At 41.5% G+C, this 22,698-nt stretch overlaps 1 long non-coding RNA gene across 1 annotated transcript in view; it reads left to right on the top strand.

Annotated features, from left to right (window-relative positions):
- The first annotated feature begins 4,483 nt into the window (after window positions 1-4,483).
- Window positions 4,484-22,698, top strand: part of LOC142072858 (uncharacterized) — a 48,320-nt gene continuing 30,105 nt past the window's right edge. The window contains exon 1 of the long non-coding RNA XR_012669461.1: window positions 4,484-4,597. This is a non-coding gene — a long non-coding RNA (uncharacterized LOC142072858). The remainder of the gene's footprint in view (window positions 4,598-22,698) is intronic.

Raw genomic sequence — 22,698 nt, 5'->3', positions numbered from 1 at the left:
AGTTCACAAACTTCAGTATGTAATTACGTGTGAGACACTTGCTAATGCCAAAAAAAACCTTTGCTGTCCTAATAACTTCCAAAGACCGAGAACAAAACAAGTCATAACATCGATTTTTGTATTCTAGCATGTCCTGTGTATACAACAAACTAAAGAGGCTAGTTTGTTCAAGATCATACAAGTACTTACAGGAGGAATCCTCAAATGAGAGAACTCACCTATGGAGGCATTACTACTATGTGTTTGCTGACGATCTGGCCCTCATGCAGTACTTGTTGTTCCTACTATGGAAGGCTCATTAACCATACATTACTTCACCCAACATAAGTTCAAGACATTCAGCTCTGCTAAATTTTTATTCTTAGGTGATTAAACTTCTATAAATGAACCCTGGAGATTCCTTCAATGACATCCATAATCTTTTCCAGGGCTATCTCATGCCCCCTTTTAAGTAGCATTCTCCGTTAAAATCCATGGAAAGTGCTGCTTAACAATCAGTATAATGAGATTGCCAAATGTCTCACTAATTCTTAGTTTATAGTGAGGCATTATTTTCTTTTGCTGTGTGCTCATAGGTCAAAATCCAGGCCTTTCTTCAAAAGTTCCTGTAAATAGTGGTTTCAAATGAAATAGCTGAAGCAGGGTTACATACTGCTGACACATTCTACATATATGTCAAGCAGGTGATCCTGAAAACCCTAATTCATGTACACATAGAAGTCAATGAGACTACTTGACCATGCAAGGCCTATGTGTATGGGGGAGGTTGTGAGAGCCCCTACTTATGTGGGGGAAATGGTTACTCTTCTGCTTATGTTTTCTGTCTTTGTGGGGTGGAGGTGGGGAGAAATGCAAAGACCAGCTATAGTGCGCTGCAACCCCTGAAACTAACCAAGTCGTTCAATGGCTTTCATAAATCATAAAATAAAAGACAGCACCAATAGTTAAATTTTCTTAAAGGTTAAGAAAGAGAAGATTTTGCATTTAATTAGTAAAAGTATTGAAATCAAGCTGACCCACCCCAAGAAATAGAGGTCAGACTATGTAGGATGTAAATCACATGAGGCCTTCACCTACATTATTTTGTTTAATTAAAATCCATATTTGTGATGTTATTTACAGTTCGGTGCTGTGAAATCAATTACTGAGATGCATTTCAATTAAGACAGGTTAACACTCAATCTAAGGCACTAAACCCATAGCATATAATTTCAGAGTACTAATCATTGTTATGCTAATGGCTATTTGACATCTGTTCAATGAAATTGCGCAATCCTTTTTGGTATCAATTTACTCAGTAATCTTTTTTTTTTCTGCTTCACAAAGGGTAGTGCTTCTGATCACAGTTGAGTGACGCCTGGACAACAGTAATGGAGTTTACTTTAGTTCATTCTTAATCGTGCTGCTTCCTGTGTTTTCTGATCAAATTTGACATGGATATAACTAACTCCTTTAATGCTAAGAGAAGATACATTTTTATTAAGTGCTTCTGTTCTTGCCAGTGACCTGAGTTCTATTCTGACTCTGCCATTGTCCTGTTGTGTGACCGTGGGCAAGTCAGTTCAGCACTCGGTGCCATCTTTACTCTGCTTTGACTTCTAGGGTGTTCAATGAAAACATGCTGTCTTGTACCCTGTGACTTTGATTTTTACACAACATTAAGAATATGAGGAAACCAAATACACACACACACACACACACACACACACACACACACACACACACACACACACTACTACTACTTTGTTAGGGTCTGGTGGTTTCTGAGTAGTGTAGAGGTACAATGTCAATCAAATGTTGACCCATCCAGACCCCTAAGGCCACACACACCTGTCACCCTAAGTCCCTCCTCTGGGTATTACTTCTGGGGCTGACAATGACAGGTGACCAGCAGCTAGGAGTGGAATGTGACCCCCTCTAAGAACCCTCCCACCTCCCCCGCTGCCCTATATTAATTGGAGTGGGTTTCACCACCATAGGCCCTCCTGGAAAAGAAATGTGTAACAATCAACATAGATATAGCACAAGAGTCTAGGCCAGAATCCCGATCTCTGCAGTTTAATGGTTGACCAGTCAGCACCACCACCCAAAAGCCTCATCACTGTGTGGAAGAGGCCATCTTGTTTCACAAATGTATTTTTCAGAAATTGTGGAAATGCTGAGAGGAAACATGGCCTCCTTCTCTACCCACTTGAGAACCACAAAATGTGTTGTAGTGGCAAGGTTGCTTGGCCACCTGCAAGGAAAGCTACAGTTCTGGGGAGGAGGAAGGAGCTGATGAAGGGAGCCCCTTCAGCCAGCTGTTAATGGATATGCCATAACCTGACCCCAAGACCCAAGCACTCGTGAGGCAAACTGATTAGCATGATGGCCACCTGGCGTTTGCCCCCACAGAGGAAGGTGACTACAGCTCTTCGGAGTCACCAGTGGACAAGGTGAACAGAGAAGACGTTGCTTGAGTAAACGAAAGAGAAGAAGTAGTGGTCAAGGATGGGTGTAATTGGATAGGTACTGATCTGATTTTGAATAAATCTGAAAATCTCTCAACAGCTGGATGCCTTTGTCCAGGGCCTCTGGGTCTTCTAGAACTTCGCATCAAAGAGCAAAATGACTTGGGCTCAACTTGTTTTTGTTCAACACCTAGACAAACTGTTCAAGAGGACACCAAGTGTGCAGAGTGTCATAGTTATATGGATTTAAGAATGGGCCTTGGCATAGAACTAACTAAGCCTGTGCCATGTCATGAGCATAAAAGAGTTATGTGGTCTATTGCATGCATTTCTGTGTATCCTATCTTTAATCGTTGTCTTTCGGAGTAGATTTTTGAAAATTGTGAGGGCTATGTTATACACACACCAGGCCACTGGCATCATGACTTTGTCAATTGGACTTCGGAAGATATAAACTGCCAGCTGTGGGCCCTGCGTGCTAACCTGCCTTTGGAAAGCTTATTAAACATTGTTATTGCCATAGGCTATGCAATTCAGTGTCTGTGCTTATCCCAAGAAAACTTAAAACAAGGGGGGAGACCTTGGTAAATGCTGTGCAAAGCACTAAGGACCCTAACAGTGTTTTAAACAAAATTACTAAACCAAAGGATACCCATTTAACACATTATATTGACTACCTGATCCACACAAAAGTTACAGGACCCTGCTTAGGAAAAAATAATTTGTAAGAAATCTAAAAGGATTAAGTTAGAGATGGAGAGGGGCCAAATTTGATATAAAATATAATAAAACTTAGTATCTGTAAATACAAATATCTGTTGAGAAGATCTTTGTTTCTGTTACAAAGTCTATGTGACTCTTAAATAAGATTAATTTTTTTTTTATTCAAGGAAATTTAAGACTTTTAAATAAAAATAGTTTGTGGGAACGTTGCTATTGTGTCTTTAAGAAAAGAGACCTATTTACAGCAGAAAGCGAATGCATGTAATACAGTGATGGGCAGCAGCGAACCGCGGCCACTATGAGCTGTGGGCGGCTTTGCCTGCGGACGGTCAGTGTAAACAAACTGTCTTGCAACCCACCAGCGGATTACCCTGATGGGCTGCGAGCGGGCCACAGGTTGCCCACCACTGTTGTAGTAATATCCAGGGGAAATAAAACAAAATCATTGTTTAAAATAAAGCAAAAAAAGGCCTATATTCTATATAAACCATGGATGTTTGAGACATGCTTGAGTACAATACAGCTGACTCAACCCCAATGAACTAGACTGGTTTAAACATAACCTGTTTCAAAAATGGGGTTGTGTGGAACAATTGCCTTCACATGTAATCACACACCAATGTTTTCTTAATGTTCCATCAAAGTTTGAGATTTTAGGCCTTCTTCAGGTTGGAAAAATTATCAAGAATTAGGTTTGATGGTTCACCAACAGAAAGGCGGGCGGTGAGCTATAATTAATAGTAAACTAAATGAAACCTCAGGAGTTTGTAGAATGCTATGGGTCAGCCTTTCTAGAAACTCAGTCATAAAAAGTTTAAAAATATATTTTCAAAAATAAAAAAAATGGTCTAACCCAAAACAGAAACATTGCAAGGGTTCACAAACCTTCACCTTATTTATAAAATAATATGTTGTAAGAACAATCAAACATTTAAAAGCTATGGGTATTTGTGAGCTGTTTACTATGGTGAAACGAAGTCCACTTTTATTTAAAAACAACCCAAAACTTTAAGCACAGAAGGAACATGTTTAAAATGAAAACAACTAAGACCTTCATTGACATCTGCAAGTCTGTCAGTCAGGAGAGAGTATATTAATATTAAAGGTTTGTTATGTATGATGATTTACTGCGTAAGACTGTAAATATATATATATAACTAAAAATTAGCAAAAAGAAGCTCTGTTGTGTAGACAATTTAATTTGCACCCACAGATTACAAAAGGGAATGTTTGAGGAGGAGTGCATAAATTCCTTACATATCTATTGATTAAGAGCTGCAGTGATCAAATGAACCTGCTAACTACAGACATTGAGGTCCCTTTGAAACAAGAGGTAGCTTGGTATAAAAACCTAAGCTTTATTGAAGACTGTCTTTTTACAATGGAAACCATTTTGAACAGCTGCTGCTGGACTACAAGATGAGGTATGTTTCTTGTTTTATAACTGTGAAAATGTATTCTACATTTTTACTCGTTGTACTAATAGCGGTACACGTCTTTATTGAAGTGTGGTCTTTTTAGTATGGAAACAGGAACTTCAAGCTGTATTTCACCAGGACAAGATAAAACCCCATTTTAACTGTAGTTGTGTTTAATAATGTTTTTTTAAAACTCTGCTATTAAATAAATCGTATGGGGGCAGGGGAGGGTGTTGTGCATTTGGGGAATAATACTAACTAAAATTTTGCTTGTTCTTTAGCCAGAAGGCCCAAATACTTGTTGGGGGAAAAAAAGAATAATCATAATCCAGCACCCCTGTGCATAGATGCTGGAACTCGGGGTGCTGCCTCACCCCCTGGCTTGAAGTGATTTCCATCATATACAGGGTTTACAGTTTTGTTCAATGGCTCTCAGCATCCCCACTATACACATTTTGATGCTAATTTTGTGTGTGTGTGTGTGTGTGTGTGTGTGTGATGTAGGGGCATATGCCATGTCTCTTATTTTTTTCCTATGGGAAAATGTATGTGTGTCTTATGAGGAGGGTACATAAATGTGTGGTTTTTAAAATTATTTTGTTGCAAACTATTTGGTTTTGGGTGTTTAAAACACTGGGGGGGAGGGGGGTTACTCTGTGCAAAATGTGTTTTTTTGTGTGTGTTTTCAGCAAGCCTAGATGTGCCTGAGATTTTGTTTTTTATTTTTTACAAAATTCATCGCCATCTGCTCCTTTTGTACTAAGCTATTAGAATGCAGTTTTAAGATCTGGTCAAAAGATAGCACCTTGCTATGGTGATGTAAGAAAAACATGCAGTGATAGCTGCAGCTGACAGTGGGGGAGTCTTATAATTGTCTAATGTGAAACACTATGTCAGTGGCATTTTTTTAAAAAAAATTAATAATCCTTCTAGGAAAAAACACACTGTTTGGTGGGTGTCCATATGAGTCAGAAAATGCCGTGGTCATGCTTTGTCAGGCACAAGGCAAGCCAGTGTTCCTCTGGCTGGTTCCGTGGGTGCATGTTGACCATCAAACCTAGGGGTCTCTGAGACAGCCTGCCGCCTGGGAATCAATCACAAGGGTACACATCTAAGAAATTCTCTTTTGTGAAAGGGTCCACTGATAAAAACACATGCTAGCTGTACAGTGTCCATATTCCCATGTAGTCAAATGGAACATTTTCCCTGTGATTTATTTCTGATATTGTCAAAAACCCCATACACAAACATATTGATGGTGTCTTTCAAAGCCTTTGCAAAAGATATTTCTGCTCTCAGGTTCCCTGTTTTAATCAGGGAATAGTGATAGGCACATACCTGATCGGGAGACACATCAAAGGCAAACAAGGTGTAACCCATCACAAATGATCAACGGAGAACAATCTTTCATGCCTTTACCAGCCATCTGCACCAAATTCATACACTCTCACATGCAGTTTCCGGCCTCAACGTCTGATTGCAGAGAATTAGCTGGTATCTGTTCATCATCCACATATAAGGCCACAAAATTAATATTGTAATGTTTAAAGTGAAAGGAGTTTACAGTGTAATTTCCACTAAAGGCAATATTATCCCCAAACTCAAGGACAAGCATTTTGGGGAGTTGCCCCAAGAATAGGTTCTCTGCGGAAATGCTAAACACTTTCATTTCCACATGGTTCACAGGGGTATATAGCATTAGCAATAAGCATTAATGATCTGGAGGATGGTGTGGATTGCACCCTCAGCAAGTTTGCAGATGACATTAAATTGGGAGGAGAGGTAGATACGCTGGAGGGTAGGGATAGGATACAGAGGGACCTAGACAAATTAGAGGATTGGGCCAAAAGAAATCTGATGTGGTTCAACGAGGACAAGTACAGAGTCCTGCACTTAGGACGGAAGAATCCCATGCACCGCTACAGACTAGGGACCGAATGGCTCTGCAGGAGTTCTGCAGAAAAGGACCGAGGGGTTACAGTGGAGGAGAAGCTGGATATGAGTCAACAGTGTGCCGTTGTTGCCAAGAAGGCCAATGGCATTTTGGGCTGTATAAGTAGGGGCATTGCCAGCAGATTGAGGGACGTGATCGTTCCCCTCTATTCGACATTGGTGAGGCCTCATCTGGAGTACTGTGTCCAGTTTTGGGCCCCACACTACAAGAAGGATGTGGGAAAATTGGAAAATGTCCAGCGGAGGGCAACACAAATGATTAGGGGACTGGAACACATAACTTATGAGGCAAGGCTGAGGGAACTGGGATTGTTTAGTCTGCAAAAGAGAAGAATGAGGGGGGATTTGATAACTGCTTTCAACTACCTGAAAGGGGGTTCCAAAGAGGATGGATCTAGACTGTTCTCAGTGGTAGCGGATGACAGAACAAGGAGTAATGGTCTCAAGTTGCAGTGGGGGAGGTTTAGGTTGGAAATTAGGAAAAAAATTTTCACTAGGAGGGTGGTGAAACACTGGAATGGGGGAGCTGCAGTGGGGGAGGTTTAGGTTGGAAATTAGGAAAAAGTTTTTCACTAGGAGGGTGGTGAAACACTGGAATGGGGGAGCTGCAGCGGGGGAGGTTTAGGTTGGAAATTAGGAAAAACTTTTTCACTAGGAGGGTGGTGAAACACTGGAATGTGTTACCTAGGGAGGTGGTGGACTCTCCTTCCTTAGAAGTTTTTAAGGTCAGGCTTGACAAAGCCCTGGCTGGGATGATTTAGTTTGGAATTGGTCCTGCTTTGAGCAGGGGGTTGGACTAGATGAGCTCCTGAGGTCCCTTCCAACCCTGATATTCTATGATTCTATGATTCTAAGGCCTCCGCGTACCAGCCATACTTCCTTTACAAAAAGAAAACATTGATATAACTGGTAGTTTAAAACCTTTGGTTGCATCACCCATTAAGCAGAAAGTATCTTTATTGCATGTCAGTTTAATTTTCACATCCACACCATTTTCTTGAAAAAATAGGTTGCTGTGTAGATGACCCAACAGCTCTATCTCCCTGCTCTGGGTCATCAGGTTTGCCCACCTCACAAACCCATCCAGATCCGTTGCTTTGTGTTGCCCAGAAGTGTCTTTGTAAAACAGGTGGGTGGAAAATTGTGTGGCAAGGGTGGTGTTGCTGTAACTGGGCACCAGTTCCATAAAGGCCCTGAAGGGTAACAGTTATTGCTTTGGCTTATGAGGCAGTCTCCCAATGTGACGTCCTAATGACTGAAAATAGAGGCCACGGGATAATTCACCAGATCCATCTAGTCCCCCTGTTGAAGGCCGTTCCATCTTCTTTTACAATCTTGCAACAAATGTACAGCAGTGTGTTGTTTAAATCCATATAATCTATGCCATTCCCTGCTATAAAATGTCAAGGCGGTCATCCTCCATAATGGCTAATAGAGGCACTATCTCGATGTAGATGCTTTTCTTGATGCTGGTCTGGGTAGGGGCTATTTGGAACAAGCCTAATTTAGACTTGGTGCATTCTTCAGATCTGCAGTGAACAACAGCCATATTGATTGAAATGTCTTTACCAGGTGGTGAGTATCTCCTGTTTGTCTCAGACTTCCTCTTGGTCTTTCACTTATGGCTGGCCCTGTGTGTCAAGGCCTGGCTTTTAAGGGATTTGTGGGGGGTCGGGGGGGAGCGAGACGTGTGCATTGCAGGTATGATGCATTTCTTTTTCTTAAACTTCCTACGTTTAATATATATCAGCCTTGATCCCTCATGTGTAGCCAGGTTGCCCACCTTCTCCAGCTTGGGAGACATGGCCAACCATGTCTCTGGATATGTTTTAAGCAGATGTTTTTATCTGGAGTTTAATAATTTCTAGCCCCTTCCTCAAAAGTGATATAGCTTTTCAAAAGAGGCTGTGGAATATTCTGTCAATGCCAGCCCCATATATTATGGAGGCTCTATGATATCTAGAAGAGGCACATCCAGCCTAGGCTTTATACTAGTTTCTGAAGACAGGAGGGTCCCCGTAATTTTTGGGGGGTCATCATAGCATATTGCTTTTTAAAAACCCTGCTCTCTCTGGGAGTGCAGATGGTGTCTGTTCTGATCTGTCCTTATTGCAGTGGTGATGGTATCAATTGTAGTGTTTACTGACGGGGGTTAATACAGTTTATCGTATGTGATGGTGACAGACCTGTTCCTTCTTCAGATGGAGATGCAGCATAACAGGGTATAGAAAAGTCCTTCACAAACTGATGTGTGCTGAGAAGAGAATTTTTTGACACTGCTATTGGGGCCCCAACCCAAAATATTAGCTAGCTCACCTTTCGTAGAAAATGCATAAGCAACATCAAAGGATTTAAATCTAACTTTTCTATCCACAAGGTTGTATTTCATGATCACCACAGGTGGTCCTGGATGACTAGCCACAATGTTGTTCATATGATTTAGTAATTTGTTCCAGCTGTGCAGGTACTGTATTTTTACTTACCGTGAATCCCAGGACTCCGGGAGATCTCAGAACTTAGCTAGCTGTATTGTACAATTGGGGCTGGTGTTTTGGGGAAAAATCCCAGAGCTGGAAATTGCAGGGCAAAGTGTTATAAAAACCACCATCTCTCATTTTTATAGTAATTGTTTTTTTTCACGTCTAAATGTCAGAGTTGAGAAGCTTCCACCCAGTTCTTAAACTTGTCAAGCCACCTCAACCATTTCACCAGTAGCAGATTTTTTTTCCTCTTTCCTTTCTGAGCTGGAATATTTTCAGATCTGTAAATCCTGTCCTGTTTGGGGTTAACTTTTTGTAATACTTTGGGGTAAAAAGACCCAGTAAATCTCTTAACTTGTATATCGATTAAAAAATTACCCGGGTAAGGCATCATTCACTATTTATATCTCAATGGTAAATGTTTGCTCACAACCTTTTTCAAATGCTCAAAAGTTTTAGATGCACTCATGGGATCACCTTTTCTAAAAGAGGCAACAATGGTTTTATTTTAAAACTGTTTCCATAAACCATTATCCATACCCTCAGAGAATTTGAGTGGCTAATGTCAATGGGTCTGGTATGTATAGCTGTGTGAAAACATAGGTTGTAACTCTTCATAAACTCAGGTAACATGTCAATGTAGTGAAAAGTGTGGTGGGATGTAAAATATTTCCACACCTTACATTTTAAAGTTCTGTTAAAGCTAGGGCTGTGACTTCATTATTAGTAACAAAATAGTGAACATCATGTCACTTTAACAGTTTGCTTAAAGGTTTGTTTAAAAATTCTTTTCCCAGTTGGGTTTGTAATTTTTTGAGTACACAACCTTTGCTGAAAATACCTTGGATACTTCACAACCTCTCTAGTCTTGCCCACCTAAGGTGCAGGAATAGTTAGATAAAATATATATTGCTGCTGAGATGTATTTAAACTGTGGTAGTGTTTGGAGAACTGCTGTGTATCTACCAAATTTGCCTGCCATTGGGCATCCACATCTGAAAGGACGGTCTTGTTTCTTTTAAAACTTATTTGAGCCGGTTTGTGTAAAAGGTATATATCTTGAAAGCCAAGCTATTAACTATCTTCTGTTCAAAGTTTTAATATGCTTCTTGGCTGCTTGGAAAAAGTGTTCACCTCTCCAAAGCATCCATCTTCTCCCTCCTTCTCCTTCTCAGAACTGTCACTGATGTAGCACTTTCTTCTAAGGTGACCAAGCATCATCAGAGCTACAAGGAATCTTGTAGTTCTCCTGGGGGTGGTGAAGGAGACCATGTTTCCTTTCAGCGTTTCCACAATTTCTGAAAAACATGCTCTTGAGACAAGATTCCATCTTCGACAGCAATCGGGCTTCTGGGGGTGGTGCTGCCAATGGGCCGATTCTTGAATGCCAGATACTGGGAGTTCCTGCCTAGACCCTTGTGTACCAATCAAAATAAGTATAGCACATTTCCCTTCAGGGAGGGCCTCCAGGGGTGAAACCCACTGTTATTGGTGGAGTGTAGTGGAGGAGTTCTTGCAGGGGTCATATGACCCTTTTTTGGACAGGTCTCCATACCTCAGAACTTGCCCTAATTGGTCAAACCCACTCTTGGGGACATCCTATGAGGATGAAATCCACTCCGATTGGTAGAGTGTGGTGGGGGTTACATGCCACCCTCTGTTTCCAGTCACATGTCACACTTTGCCCTCAAAGTAATACCTCAGGGGAAAGGACATATGGTGACAGGTGGGAAGGGCCTGCAGGGTCAACATTTGATTGATGTTATACCTCTTGACTACTCTGTTGGAATATAACACAGGGAGACCCACTGGAGAGGTCACAAACTACGAAGAGATACTATCTTGCTCATGATCTGCTCCCCTGCTTGAATGACTTTTCTAAAGTATTCTGCCCTGTATGGATCTTCATTTGCAAGAGCTGTGCTGTTAGAGGAATGGCAGTGGATGTCAATATGAATAGGGATGAAGGTCCATTTACTTTATTCTGATTTAGTTTCCTTGACTTTTGGAATGGGCTACTAGATCCCAGTGGGAGCCGGAAGGGGCAAACTCAACACCCTTGAAGATGATAATGCTTTGCTCGGGGCTGCCATTTGAGGGGCATTTCAGTGCAAAGACTTTTTTCAGAGGTGCTGGCTGAAGTGAACAGGAGCTGCAGATGTTCAGCACCTCTGCACATCAGGCCCTCAATGGGTAAAGGGCGGTTTCCTAAAAATCAGCCCCCTTCAAGGGATGTCAAATTTAAGCACCAAGAAACTGAGGCCCCTCCAAATCACTAGTCATGTTAAAAAATGTAGGCCTCCAACAAAACAATATGATACTGCCTACTCAGGTACTTAGTCAGATACACTTATGAAACTTACTTTTTTAACTTACTTTTTTATCAAAGGTGAAAAACGAATCATCTGTTTCTTTGTCACTTTATAACTGGCCCTGGGGATTCCTATTTTAAGGATGGCTGTTTCTTTGTTTTTGCAATAGGATACCACGTTGTCCTTAAGAGATAACAAGCTAAGATAAAGAGTTATTATTGAATTTCTTTGTCGGACTTTTCAAATACTTCTGTGCAAACTTCAGATTAAACCTGTTCACTTCCATGGCCTTTCTCCCTCCTTCCCCTAGGGTCACTATTACACAGGTATACAAAATAGCTCTTTTGATTTGTCTTGTGTATATTCTCCACTCCTGAATATAGCTGTATGAAAGTTTTGCTTCAAACACAAAAATTGGCTCAGGTTTGCCCAAGCTTTCCAAATTTTGGACAAGATTGGATTGAATTTCAGGCAACCATTGAATGGGAACCATGCGTCAGCAGAGATTAAGTTTGAATTTTTGACATGTTTGTTTCAATCTGAAACTCAAAACACTGCTAATAGGTGCAAGTCCATGGGTGAAAGGTTCACCAAACCCATGCAAAATAAATTACTGAGTTTTGCACAGCTGTAGTCCTAATGCTCCATCTCTCCTTGTTCATACAACTAATCCTGTAGTTCCATCTATACTTTGAAGATCTACCACCTTGGGAGACCTATCTGTGCATCTTAAAACCCAGCATGGTTTGATCTTGCAGTGTAGGTGAAGCAAAGTATGTTTTAACCTTAATCGTGGGTTGTGCCAAAGCTTTGTATTTGGTAGAGTTTAGCTAGTCCCAAAATTTCAGAATTCAAATGAACTTTCTCAAAATTTTAGATTATGAAATAAAAAAAGGAAACAAAATTTTCATATTTTTGAACATCTCTAGCTGGGTTAAAGTACAGTAAAATAAAGTTTGGTCCCATCTACTATGCAAGACAAACTCTATCATTTTTTTCTAGTTTCTTAACTTCATGTTTTCCAATAGGGTAGATTATCAAAGGCTTGTTTTAGGCAAGACCAAAATATGTGACGCAATTGAGATTGCAGACCTACTTTTACCTAGCTTGTTGAAACAATTCTCTCATACCTGTAAAGATTCCATCATACCAGCCACTCAGGAAGAAACACAAGATGCAGAGGGGTGTGGTTTCATTAGGCCGCAGCTTTATTAACTCATCTGGGAAACACCCAGAAATACATCATACCGTGCAGATTGTCATCATTCTGTGCTCAGTTATTCCCACCTATTTGGGAGGGATGTTGTCTACCCTCCCTGTCCCTGCCTATTGCTTTGACCCTCTCCTCTAAGGATTAAGGGAGGCTGAGGAAAGGGGGCAGAGAGTTGTTCTCCTTACTGTATCAGACATTAGGACTCTTTCCTTAGCTTCTATAGGGGATACCTTCCCCTAAGTCCACTTCCAACTATAGCTTTTCAGGGAACCGGACCCCTATGGAATGGAGACCTGCGTTGGACATTTGCCAGAAGAAGGAGCCAGAATGAGCTCTTCTGTCTCCTCCTGACCCACAGCCAGATTCCCAAATAACAAACAACTTCCTCCCTAATATCAGCCAAAAATATATCAACTCCCCACTTCCAGGGGTGCACCCTATTCTCCCTAAACTCAGGTACCCAATACAATATTTCCTTAAGAGTAATTACTGATCCTCCCCATTCACATACAAATTTAGCCATCTCCTGATTCAAGCACCTTCTGGCTTTGTCAACTTGTGCAGTCTTGGCAGCTGTCACCATATCCTCCACTGTAACATTACTGACCAAACTGTAATCACCTCAGGGAAGAGGTCCTGGGTCTGCCCTAAAATTTCTCTTAGCTCTGATGATCAAGTCAACTCCCTTACAAAATTCCCAAATAGTTTTCATCAAATTGAACAATTCCCGTGTCTTCCATTACTGTGTTTTGTTGTGGGAAGAGTTACACTTCATTCATAATTCAGAATGAAGAAAATGTCCTTAAGGTAGAGAGATAACAGAGCTTGAATTCTACGTAATTTTGCCAGTGTTTTCTTTGTTCAAGTGAATCATATTTTATTAATGACATGGGTTTTCAAAGGACTTCCTTGTATAGTTACCATTTTAGAAGTGAAGCAAGTATCAAAATCACTGATGTCTAGTCAGTTTTCAACCAACATGACACACTGATGGACACATTTCAAGCTTACACGGAGCTCTTCTTCTGGGAAACTTACTCAGAGTGTCACAGCTAAATACAAGATGGAACAGATTGTTTAGCATAAGTAGTTAACACATTTCAAAGGACCATTCAAGGTGAAGTGTCCAGTCATAGGGGGAAAGGAAGGGGAGGAGGGGAAAAAGCAGCTGGGGGGATTGTTAGTGGGGTATAAATTGTTGTAATAAGCCATACATCCAGTGTCTCTATTTAGTCTATGATTTTTAGTGTCTAGCAAAGTTATGAATTTAAGCTCCCAGGCTCATCAGGATTAAATTAATAACTTTACTTACCCGCCACCTTCCTTTCCTCCCTATGGAGGGGTGTTAATGGCTCTCTCTCACCAACAGAAGTTGGTCCAAGAAAAGATATTACCTTACCCACCTTGTCTCTTTAATATCCTTGGATCGACATGGCTACAACAACATTGCATACCTTGATGGGCAGTCAGTATTTTATAAGTATCTTGTGCTGATGGATGATTTCATGCCTAATTATTGACTCGTTGCTAGGTTTTTAGGGCATAATATTACAAATTGAAACACTTATATTGGAAAGCAGTTGTGTGTGTGCTTTACCCTAAGTACATGATTAGTCCAGGAAATCAATGAGAATATTCACATGTTTAATGCTGGGTATGAACCTAGTGCTTTGCTAGATATGGGGCCTCAGGACTCTACCTTGCAAAATCTCACTCACACTAGTTCTCTTTACTCAAATCAATCAAAGTCAGTTGGAATATTTGCATTGGTAAGGACTCAGGACTGTGGTTTTATCTAGCCTATCATTTGAGAACTGATTTGTAATTATACCATATAAGAAGACGATGTCTGAAAAGAGTTTAACTGCTCTTTTCAGAATAAAAAAAAGTATTGTATTGCATTAAGAAAACATTCAAAGGGCAAAGGATCAAGTAGTGTTTTACTCTCTCATTCTATATAATAATCACTTTCTGTTGTCTTGCAAAGCTATGACTTTGATGTGCAGTGCATAAAAATTCTGCATTACCAGCACTGCTCCTCTTTAGTTATTTTCCAAGTGATTTGATTTCCTCAATAACATTATAACTACATGGAAGGCTAACAAGTTGTAATTAATGTATTCAGACACTTTCTTTTGTGACATTCTAGAATGTGAGTGACAGCGGGAAGGGGAAAAAGCAGTAGAAATTGAATGCTGTAGGAGATTATCTTAAATATTAAAAAAACTTGACAACTTATTGGCTCTCAACTAACATGTTACACTAAAAGAAAGAATGAGAGCCATTTCATATAGAAAAATATGGTTTCGCTTTTGCTTTTTGGTGTGTATGTGGGGCAGCTTTTAAAGGGAAACTAACCTTTTTTTAAAAAAAAATCAAATTATTAAGAAGACAAGTCATTAACCAAATGTTGTCAAGATATATAGGATAAAAAGTACACAAGCATTTCTATTATAGAAAGTCTAGCAGGAACAATTCTGATTCATTTACATCCCAGTCCCTGAGGTTGCAATTGGGTTTTCCTTGCAAATAGTGATAATTGATTGTAAGAAACAACTAAATGGTCTAGATGTATTTGGTCCTGCCTCAGCAGACTAAAGAGCATGTCCTTTCATGGCTGCTGAGGCAAGACCAAGCATGTCTAGACCATCCCTGAGAGGTGTTTGTCTGGCCTGTTCTTAAAAACCTTTAATGACAAGGATTCTGCCACCACCCTTGGAAGCCTAGCCTGGTGCTTAACATTTCTTGCAGACAGTCTGCATCAGCTACTGTAGGGGGAAACACAATGGTAAACTCAGGACTTGGCAAATAAATATTTGTCTAATTTGCACCCCTTGAAGTCAGTGGGAAAATCCCCACTGACTTCAAGTAGAACAGGAAGTAGATAACGCGAATATCAAATGTATATTTACTTTAAGTCCTTTGACATATCTTGTTGCTGATCTGGGTTATTAAATTATTCTGGTTAAATTAAATTAAGGCTACCATAACGTAAATTTGTTTGCAAGGGATATTGGAGCACACAGAACTCCTACCTCTCTCACTCCACTGTGAAAGTCAGTTATAATTTGCCCCGTTCAGTCCCTTTGGAAGATGGTGAATAACATTATGGGAAATAGTGGCAACCTGAGAAGGGGTGGGGCATGTCCCTTCATACCTTGAGTACAATGCAGCATCTGGAGGGCTGTGTTGGTGGATACAAGGGGTAATGGTGAATGTGCTCTGCACAGCATCCCTGGGGGCATTTTGCTTACTCCCAGCCTCCACTTTGATGGGGCACTAAAGGTATGTCTACACAGCAGCTAAACATCTGTGGTTAGCCCAGGTCAGTTGAATTGCACTCGCGGGACTTGGGCTGAGGGGCTGTTTAATTGTTGTGTAGATGTTCAGGCTCAGGCTGGAGCTGTGGGAACCTCCCCCCTCACCTGAATGTCTGCAATGCAATTTTTCAGTCCAGCAGCCACGTCCTGAAGGTCCAAATCAGCTGATCTGGGCCAGCTGCAGATGTTTAATGGCTATGTAGATATACCAGCTGTGGCTAAAAGAGGCCATTCTGGGATGCCTAGGCAAGAAAATATCCAGTAAGGGCAGAGAGGTTATTTTACTTGGCACTGGTGTGATCGCTGGTGGAATACTGGGTCCAGTTCTAGTGCCCACCAGAGAAGAGCCACAAGAATGAATAAAAGGATTAGAAAAAATGATTTAGAGTAATAGACTCTGAGAGCTCTGTGTATTTAGCTTAACAAAGAAGGTTAAGGTGTGACTTGATTACTGTCTATAAGTATCTGCATGGGGAACAAATATTTATTGATGGGCTCTTCACTCTAGCAGAGAAAAGGTATAAGATGATCCAATGGCTGGAAGGTTGAAGCTAGACAAATTCAGACTGGAAATAAAGGGATACATTTTTATCAGTGATAGTAATTAACGATTGGAACAATTTACTAAGGGTTGTGGTGGATTATCCATCACTGGCAATTTTAAAATAAAAATTGGATATTTTTTTCCCTAAAAGATCTGCTCTAGGAATTATTTAGGGGAAGTTTTATGGTCTGTGTTATACAGGAGATCAGACTAGATCAGTGGTGGGCAACCTGCAGCCAGCGGGCTGCACACAGCCCGTCGGGGTAATCTGCTGCCGGGCCATGAGAAGTTTGTTTACATTGACCATCCAGAGGCACAACCACCCGCAGCTCCCCGTGGCCGTGGTTCGCCATTCCCGGCCAATGGGATGTGCTGGTCGCTGCTTCTCTCAGCTCCCATTGGCCGGGAATGGCGAACTGCAGCCACTGGGAGCTGTGAGCGGCCATGCAAATTTAAACAAACTCTCTGGTGGTCTGCCAGTGGATTAGCCTGATGGACTGTGTGTGGCCCGCAAGCTGCAGGTTGTCCACCACTGGCCTAGATTATCAGAGCATTCTCTTGTGTTTTTGGAATCTATTAATCTAGAAACCATTCTTGCTCTATTTGTGCCTCTGGTCCTGGCCCACAGCAGGAAATGCAAAAGCAGACAGGTCCATTTAAAAAGAGTGTATTGAGAGGGCTAACTGACTTATGGGTCACAGCATGAAGAAATTTGCATAGCCATGAGAGATTTGTTCCATAGATAAATAGAGGACTCCATTCTTCAGGGCTATCAATCAGCCAACTTTTGGCAGAACTACATTCACAGATCTGAAATATATTTAAGTGTTTAGAATACCTGAAAAGGTTCTCATTTGGTTTAAACTTTAGGGAAAAGCAGTTCAGATTGTTTTTATTTGGTCTGTACCATTTCACCCATTCATAGAGTGATAACTCAAAGCTTTTACGAATGTGCTTGCATTTTTTGCAATGGCTCTCCAAGTAAAGATCCTAATCCAAAATTTCCCCACAGTGACGTCCAGTTATGGTTCAGTCTCTTATAGACTGAGCTGGGTAGCCTGAATACAGATCTGTAACCAGAACTTCCCCTAAGAAAATCTAATGGCCCAGCTACAAAATGTTTGTGGTCTTACTCCACTTCATACTTGCTCTATTTTGATAGTCCTGATGTAAGCTATCCTACTTTTAGAGTGGTCTCATGTGAATAAGCTGCTGTACATACCACGCAAGCTACTAGAACTATTTCCATCAGGGTGATTTAGAACACCCATTGCTCTGAGGTTTCCCTGATAGAGAAAAACTCTTTTACTAAATGGGAAGTGTGGGGAGGAAATTAATATTTTTTTCTAAAGCATTTGACGAATTGAATAAATGGATTTAGTTCTGCTAAATCAAGTATTAATATTGCTTGGGCACCCTGATCTATTTCGTTCAGAAGGCTTAATACGATGAATAGAAAATCATCAGATTCTTGGCTAAACTGTGGTTTTATGTGGTTTTATGTGAAAGATAAGATATTATGCAGCAGCAGTGATGAAGAGACCTTGTAATTTTTGGAAGCCATTCAAGGAAAGCACAGTGGATATGACTACACTGTAAGAAAGGGGAACCTGTGGTATATTCCCTGGTGGTGCTTATAGGTTGGCAGGCAATGGAGCCAAACCTCTACTCTCCCACCTCTTAGGCATATCTTTTCTAGTCCATTACGTAGGGTTAGCTGCCCCCCCCATTCCTCCAGTTAGGACTTCCTCTGGGGAAGGAGTGCAGGGAAATACAGAGCTATCTTCACTCTCTTTCCTGAACATCCATGCAAGGTAATGTGTCCTTAGGCCCTTCCTGTATATTTTTCAGCCAATGAAATTCCCATTTGCTCTGGCACATTCTGTAATCCACAGATCTTAATCCTGAGATTATCTATAGATAAAATCAAAGTGAAGCACTTAAAACAGCTCTCCAGTCCATTATTTCCCCCAGAAAGTTTAAATGGTTCTTTGAATGCCAATATTAACTTGATATGGGCTAAAAGATACATATCCATGATCCTTTCTGGTCTACCTAAATAGCTTGACAAAACTGACATCTAGACATGTGCTGGTACTTCAGTGTAAGAATTAGTGTCAGAATTAGTACAGAGATGTTGGCCCAGATCTGTTGCATTCCATGGAGGTAGGCTGATTTGCACCCACTGTGGATATGGCGTATATATAGATAGATGGCCAATGAAACTTGTAAACAGTTTAATGATTCATGTTTGCTTTAGCAATAAGAATGGACTTGGACTTTGTGGCAGACCCAACTCCTTTGTCCCTGTTTTACTGATGTTGCTACTTGGTCACTGGACAGGACATCTCCCTTCTTTGCACAGGTCAGCATTTCCCCTCAGTTTTTGGGCCCCTTCAAGCTTCCTTTCTTTTTACAGCTAGTATTTCACTTCAATGGTCTGGGGTCACCAAATGTGTATAACGACCAATTAATTCTGTGTCATCTAAAGTGTTGGTTTCAAACTGTGGGGCGCGCCCTCCTGTCTGACAAGGTGTGAGGTTGGGCATGGGATTGTAGCTGACTGGGAATCCAGGACAGGGCAGAAATAGGGAAAGCATCTGAGGTATCCCCAGCGATTGCGGGGGAGGTGCAGCCATCTGCTCCTCTATCCTATCCCTCTTCCCCTCCCAGACAGCTGAGAACTCCCCACACGCTTTGCCTGCCGCTGTCCTGCCCTGGCCCAGACACCCCCAGCCAAATACAGCCCTGCATATTTTAAACCCTCTGGAGCCTGTGGGAGCAAGAGGCGCTGGGAAGGGAGGGTGAGGATCCCTGGTCCACTCTGCTCTGTGCTGCCGTGGGTTCCTTCTGAGATGGAGCTAGCTGGGTTCTTCTGCAGCCCACTCCCCTTGGTGAGTCGCTTTCTGTCCCAGATGGTCAGGAGTTGGTTAGGGGGGCTGTTATATGACTCCCATGGAGAAAGGGAGGCACAGCAAAAAAGGTTTGGGAACTCCTTATCTAAAGAGACGTAAACCTGACCAGTTTACGTGCAGGTGTTTATGGGTTTCTACTTCATCTATTCGTCCACTTAGAATCTGGACCATATTTTACCTGCTTTCCCATTTATGTTCCATGTGCCAAATGAGGCAGAAAGAGAAGGTTGCATCACTTTTTTTGCCCTTAGTCTTTCTATCAACTCTGTGGCATCCTCACCCATCCTGGCCTTTAGTCTGGATGTGTTTTCAGTTTCATTTTGGCTGTCTCAACTTCCACAGCCCCCGACTGCTAATTTGTCCAATACACTAGGTACTGGGACTCAAGTATGTATTATAGCACATGTTTTATATCGTAAAAGGACACTGTCCTGCTATGGATGTATAATAGAAGTGGTAGAACAAGTTGGAAAAAAGTGACTTTTCTTGTGGAAGAATATGTCAAGTTTTCAGAGAAATATCAAAAATTCCAAATATTTTGGCTGAAAACAAAAATACTTTGATTCAGAAGTGCCCCTTCAGTGCTGCACGGCAGTTATAGGACAGGTGCCTCTTGTTAGCATTCTCTGTAGGCTGGACTCCCTGGTCGGACTACATCTCCAATGACACACCATGGTCCCCCTTTGCTGAGGGAGGTGGTGTATCATGGCAGTCATATGGCCATGTATCATGGGAGATGAAGTCCAGCTGAGGAGTCTGGCCCATAGAAGAGGATGGAGCATGAGGCACTGGGCTGGCACTTTTTCTGTTTTGGGGCATCTGGGCAAAATTGAAATTTTCAGCAGAGAACAGATGCTGTGTGTGAAAAATGTAATTTAGTTGCAAACCCAATTTTCCACTGAAAAACAGTTTTGATGGAAGATTTTTCAATCAGCCCTTAGGAGTGGAGGTGTGACCACTGTATAGGAAGGATCTGTACTTAAAGGGAGCTACACTTGTGAATGGGGCAGTCAAATTCTACAGGTGAGAATACAAGGAATGGAAAAACAAAATAAGTTATAGTGGAGATGTCATAGGACAACCCTGCCTGGAGCACCCTCTTGCAGCAGGTTGCAACACAGGAAGTGCATCAGCCTCAGCTTCCCTTCTTGGGAGTCCCCCAGGAGCTCCACTCAGGCTTTCTTGTTTCAATTCCACCCCTCCTTGGGGCTGGTGTATAATAACATGGTCCAAATACTTCATAATAAAAGTCTCAAACATAGTTTCCCATACCCAGCCTATGTAGTCCTTAAAACCTTGCTCTTCTCAGTGGGGTCCCCTTCCTCTCCCATTCTCTCTGCTGGAAGTCCTTCTATACCACATTCTGGTGTCTTCCACTACACTTAGACACTCTGTTGGTCTCCTTCTATCCCTCTGCCAGGACAACCACCCAAGCCCTTCCAGCTGGCGTGCAGCCACTTTCTTCCCAGCAGGAACCCCTAGAGCCTCTCTGCTGGGAGATCATCCTCATCAGAGGAGCATCCCTCTCTCCCCCAGCCCTCTCACTGTTCCTCTTGGTCCAGCTCTCTGGTGTAGATATGTTGACGGGTAAACCCCTCTGCCTTCAACCCTGTTTGGGCCTCTGCTTTGGCTATCCAGTTTAACAGCAGCAGGCAACTCCTTCTGCTGCTCTCTGATGACCAGCCCTCTGGCATAGCTCTGTGGGTTGGGGTTGTCAGCCAGCAAATCCCTCTTGCTGTTTTTCTGCCTTCAGCCTTCCCCCAGGATCCATCTACAGCTTTATTCATTACCTCTAACATGCCCATTTCTCAGTTGACTTAGGCAGTCCTGACTCACTGAGCTTTTCACTCTCAGATTTTCCCTAATTCTTTATAACCAAGGTGCTGTCTCAACTGACCAAACTGGGAGTACCCATTTTGGCACAGGAGAGCTGGACCTGCCTCTTTCACAAGGGCCAGTCTCTCTCTTACAGGGGTTATCCGGTGCCAGGACAGGAGGAGAAATTCTTGCCCAAATTTTCTGTGACTGGTACTTGAAATCCAAGCATCATCAGTGGGGTTCTTATGTTATATGGGAGGCAATTTTACAATCCAGAACACAGGCCAGGCAGGGAAGAAGCTGTCCTTGATCTATTTCTCAATGGAAGGGAAGAACAGATTGTGAATGTGACAATAGTGAAGCCTGGTATCAGTGATCACAAATTTCAGTGGGACATAGAGGTGGGTTCATAATCACAACAGAACAAGGGTAGAAGATGTTAAAAAAAAAGAGGTAAGCAATCTAGGGCCAGATTTTGATCCCAGTCACGCTGATTTTAATCCAATATAATTCCCATGGAGTCACTGTGGATTTACTTTGGTGTAATTTGACATCAGAATCTGGTCCCTAGTAAATAGGATGTAATGGGAAATACTGCTAAAACTCAAGAGTGAGGAAGAAGGCTAGAAGATTCTAAAAACCACAATAACAAAGGATGACTAGACTGCAGTTCATCATTTAAATTATATTACTTTTGTCACCTTGAATTTTGCGGCTTTTTCTTTTGCCTTTGAAAACCATGGTACAGTTTAAAGTAGCCTAAAAAGCAGCATGCATAATTTTGTAATCATATGTTCTAGCAGCTGCATCTATAACTCTTTCTTAACAGAGGTTTTACCTCCAGTATTTTTTAAAATATCATATTCTAAAACTCAATAAAAATAAGGTTTAATTAATGTGTGTACATCAGCAAGGATTCAAGTCCTGCCGTTGAACCTATATTCCCTAAAGAGCTATTTATGAGCCATGTTATTTTAACCGGTAGGTAAAGGTAAAAACAGATGTTTGGCAATATTTATATTTTGCATCCGTGGGAGATATGTTTAACGGGCTATTAGTGCGAGTCTTTTAATCAGTTTTAGGTTAAGACTATTGAACATCTTAATTTCCTAAGTTTCTGCTTTTAAATGTGAAGTTCCATATCAGTCACCAGAGATTTACAGGTTGGCTGGTGGTGGGGAGGTCAGGGGGATGCAGGGAGAATAACCACCTACCAGCTATCCTTTCGATGGATCTGATCCAACATCCAAAATGACAGAATAAAATCATGAGCTGCACTGTGTCTTCAGATCAAAATGCAAAGCACAAAAGATTTCCCCCTAGTCATTTGATCAACTGCTCTGGAAATCTCTATCTGCACGAGAGTCAGAGCTGCGCAAGCCATACTAATGCTTGATTTAGCAGAACTAAATCCATTTATTCCATGCAAAGCACATTCTTTGGGCCAAATGTACTTGCCTTATTTATGCAAGGAGTCTCCCTTGGATTCAAAAGAGCTCAGTGGAACTACTGTTTATTATTATTATTATTGCTAGTAGAAGTAGTAACATTG

Source organism: Caretta caretta, chromosome 7, assembly GCF_965140235.1.
Source record: "Caretta caretta isolate rCarCar2 chromosome 7, rCarCar1.hap1, whole genome shotgun sequence".
Classification (NCBI taxonomy): domain Eukaryota; kingdom Metazoa; phylum Chordata; order Testudines; family Cheloniidae; genus Caretta; species Caretta caretta.
This window is presented reverse-complemented; position numbering and strand designations above follow the sequence as displayed.